Source organism: Ornithorhynchus anatinus, chromosome 17 (genome assembly GCF_004115215.2).
Source record: "Ornithorhynchus anatinus isolate Pmale09 chromosome 17, mOrnAna1.pri.v4, whole genome shotgun sequence".
Lineage (NCBI taxonomy): Eukaryota > Metazoa > Chordata > Mammalia > Monotremata > Ornithorhynchidae > Ornithorhynchus > Ornithorhynchus anatinus.
In genome coordinates this window covers 14170120-14174454 of record NC_041744.1, presented here as the reverse complement: position 1 = coordinate 14174454, position 4335 = coordinate 14170120, and the positions used below count along the sequence as shown (strand labels likewise).

Below are 4335 nucleotides of genomic sequence, written 5' to 3'. Positions count from 1 at the left end.
TCTTTCCACTGAGCCATGCTGGAGTCAATTGTATTTATTGAGCCCTTCATTCATTCAGTTGTATTTATTGAGCGCTTACTATGTGCCGAGCACTGTACTAAGCACTTGGGAGAGTACAATATAACGATATAAGAGGTACATTCCCCACCCACAACGAGCTTACAGTCTAGAGGGATCATATCAGGTGCTTAGAAAGTCCAAAATAAAGAAATGACTTATTCCTGGGCCAGTCACCTCTCGACTGTGAGGTCGTTGTGGGTAGGGAATGTGTCTGTGGTTGTATTCTCCTAAGCGCTTAGTACAGTGCTTTGCCCACAGTAAGCGCTCAATAAATGCCATTGAATGAACGAATTCCCTGCCTGCAAGAATCTTACACTCTAATGGAGGGGACAAACATACCTGTTTTTTCTCTTTACCAAAACTGTGAACCTAATGAGGGCCAGGGACCGTGTCCAACCTGATTTTCTCGTATCTACCCCGGTGCTTAATCCAGTGTTTGGTACCGAGTAAGCGTTTAACAAAGCCCCCAGATATCATTATTCTTCTCATTAATAAATATAAAAACTCTGACAATTGGAGAGATCAAAGTAAGTAATTTAGCGCACATGTAAGCACGGGGGCTGAATAAGGTGTAAAGAAGTCTATATCTGAACCTCGCCCTAATCAGAGAATGATTTTCCCAGGACCGCCAATCCCACTGCTGGGTGTCACCAGGTTATTCTGAGGGGCATCCCTGATTCTTCTACGCTCTCTCTCTTTACCTCCCAAGCAGATGTGTCCTCAGTTGGGAAACCCAGGAGGGGATTGGGTTAATGGACAGGTAAGTCTCGGAAAATGGTTGAGATTTGTTCCAGGGAACTGTGGGAGAACGTGACACGACTCTCGGAGGCGATGTCAACGGCATCCTCAGGCCCAAGCGGACCACCCCCTTCGCTCAACCTTCCCTGTGCCCGACTCTCTGGCCCAGGCAACTTAGAGAGTGGCCTACAGAGGGGGAGAGGAGGAGCCAGAGCGTTTCCTCTTACATGGAACCCAGGTAATGAAAACAGGAAGGGAAATAGCGCGGGTGCGTCTGGGAACCGGAGAGAATGGTTCTCTTTTCCTAGAGCCATAAAGGAGTAAACAGTAGGCTGCTATGAAGATCTATTGGGCCCAGCAGTCCCATTGTCTTCAAAAGGAATTAAAAACAAATTGCTGAGGGCCAGCACATAATTTAAAGACTCACGGCAATTTTATGACTTGCTAATGTTCCTAATTACATGCCCGTGAAAGGCTTAATTAATTGGGGGATGTAGCAAAAAGTAGAGCCTGTGTTTGTTATCATGGTTCCACTGCATTGATTTTAGTGCCTATGGAGAATTTAGGGCCTCTTTATTTGCACAAAGAAAATGCAAGTCTCTCGAAAAAATGCACATTAAGATCAACCCCTCGCTGCTATCTAATATACTTTCCTCTACTTAACCAAAGCGCTTGTAATCATATTTTGTAAATGTTGGTGTCGTTAATTGCATTGTGAGGGAAAATAGGTTCCGCTCGGCTGCTTGTGGAGAATTTTATAAAGTTCTTTCTTTGCTCCCAATTCCGGGGACTCTCCTGGGGAACTCATCAGGAAGTTTGCGGCGGCAAAATCGCCCAGTGCGACGCAGGGCTCGGAGAGCCGGAGTTGCCCCTTCTAATGCCCCCGTTGGTCCTCAAAGAGGGTGAAGGCCCACCAGCCTCCTAATCCTGTTTCTCAGAGCACTGGGGACCCACCTGTTGGGTTAGGGGGAGGCAGCAGGGATCGCATGGATGGGCTCTGTCCCCTTCCCTCTCTGAATTATCCCCATCCTCTGAAATCCATTAGGGTAAACTCCCTCAAGTCAGGGACCATGTCTGCTAGTTTGGGGAGGGGTTTTTTTTGTGTTTTTTTGTTAAGCGCTTACTATGGCGCCAGGCACTGTTCTAAGGGTTCCGGTCTCATCTTGTCTTTTGCCGTAGAGCCGTTGCCGACCCATAGCGACGCCAAGCACTCATCTCGCCCAGAACGCCCCACCTCCGTTTCCAATCATTCTGGTAGTGTATCCATAATTTTTCTTAGTAAAAATACGGAAGTGGTTTACCCTTGTCCCCTTCCGCACAGTAAACTTGAGTCTCCACCCTCGACTCTCTCCCATGCCTCTGCTGCCCAGCGCGGGTGAGTTTTGACTTGTGGCAGATTGCCTTCCACGCTCTAGCTACTGGCCAAGCTAGGGATGGAATGGGTAGGCCCCTGCTTGACTCTCCCTCCCGTAGCCGAGACTGATGGAGTACTGGAAACTCTCCGGGTGCGACCCCGAGAGGCAAAGGTTACAGTAGATACAAGATAATCGGGTTGGACACAGTCCGTCTCCCATGCGGGACTCACAGCCTTTAATCCCCATTTTACAGATGAGGTAACTGAGGCACAGAGAAGGTAAGTGACTTGCCCAAGGTCCCATTGCAGTGGCAGAGCCGGGACTAGAACCTATGTCCCTTCTGACTTCTAGGTCCATGCTCCATCCACTAGGCCAGTACTCTCCCAAGTGCTTAGTACAGCGCTCTGCGCAAGAGTAAGCACTTAATAAATACTACTAAGGGACTGTGATGCAGTGCACGACACAGCTGGTCTCTGGGGGTGATGGACTCTCTAGAACATGAACTCATCCTCTAGATTATAAGCTCCCTGTGGGCAGAGAACTTGTCGACTAACTCTTTTATGTTGTACTCTCCCAAGCACTTAATACAGTACTCTGCACACAGGAAGCGCTCAATAAATACCACTGATTAATTGATTGATGGCTTAGGAGAGGCTCCTAACCCAAGAGGCCCAGACTCTAAGAGGTTCCTGGCGGATGGAGAGCGCTGTGAAGAGAGCAGAGCTGCTTCCAGAGTCAGAAAGATTTTGCTTCTTTTCCCCAGTTTTCACCCCAGGTCTCCCACCGGGCCGAGCCCTGAAAATGACCTCGGAGCTGGCAGGAGAGAGAGAAACAGCTTGCAGAGTGAGAGGGTCGTTCAGGCTTTGGTGAGGTTGGAGCGAGAGTCGCTGTGACCAGAGCGGATTCCAGTGGGGTCATTGAGGAAGGTCAGGAGGTGACCTCATCACCTGGACATCGCAAAGAGATTGGGGATGTCCAGAACACAACACCCTGTGCCACGGCCTGGATGGGGATTTCTAGTCTTGGCTCCCATCCCGACTTATAGTAATATTTGTCTCCCCCTCTAAGCTCGATGTGGGCGGGGAATATATCTGTTATACTGTTATATGTGACTCTCCTAAGCGCTTAGTTCAGTGCTCTGCACCCAGTAAGCGCTCAATAAATACGATTGACTGACTGGCTTTGAGTCTCTGGCAGACCTCATTTGCAATGAGTTCCTAGATTTCCCCACCCGTAAAATGGAGAGCGGGATCTCTGCTGCTTTTCTCTCCCCTGGCCCTGACCCTCCCAGGGGTGATGTGAGGAAGAGTGATGTCACATGGGAGTGCCTTCAAAAGCTTTGGGGAGGAAAGCGCTAAGGGGATGAGAGTCACCCTCAAGATCTGATGATGATTGCGTCTCCTTATATCAGCCCTGAGGTCTCAGGACCGAGAACCAGCACGGAGGAACTGATTCTAGGTTCCAGTGGTTTGTGCACAGTGCCACTCATCTTTCTCATCATTCAGTCAATAGTATTTACCGAGCGCTTACTGTGTGCAGAGCACTGTACTAAGCACTTAGGAGAGTACAGTATCATCCCGGTCAGGTGTGTCATTGCTAGGGCATGGAGGTTCACGAGCGAATTAGTCAGGCCGAGGCATGGCACGTTGGCAACTGAATTGGGACCGTGCAGGACCCATTTGCAGCCAACGGGACCACAGTCCAGGACTGCGATCTGGAAGGCGACTACCTTGTGGGATCTACTCACTTCTGGAAGGAACCCCTCCTCTCTTCGGCCTCCCCGCTTCCCACTTTCAGGATCAAAAAATCAACCATTCAGGAGCTGAACAGGCCCCTTTCTAGAACATTCAGGGAAGGCCGAGTCCTTGGAAGACCCATCAGGGACTGACCCCCTTTGAGGGGCAGGGGAAAAGAGGTCCTTCAGCAGAAGAAACCCCCTATCCACATCTGGCCCAGGAGACTTTAAGCTTCTTGAGGGCAAGGATTATAACTACCAATTAGGCACTGTAATTAGTACAATGCCTGTGCATAGTAAGCAATCAATAAATCCCCTTGATTGACCAATGTACAGGACAAATGAACATTTTTGAGACAAGCTGAGAAGAGTCTGGAACTCTGCTCATGATCGGGATGGGGGCCCAGGTCGTGAGAGGAGGAGAAAGAGAACAAGGAGAAATAGAGG

The 4335-nt window shown here is 49.3% G+C and overlaps 1 non-coding gene across 1 annotated transcript; it reads right to left on the bottom strand.

The window, feature by feature from the left end:
* Positions 1-2183: 2183 nt before the first annotated feature.
* LOC114818110 lies at positions 2184-2321 on the bottom strand. The gene has a single exon (XR_003765929.1). It is a non-coding gene; the product is annotated as a small nucleolar RNA SNORA7 (small nucleolar RNA).
* Positions 2322-4335: the final 2014 nt, after the last annotated feature.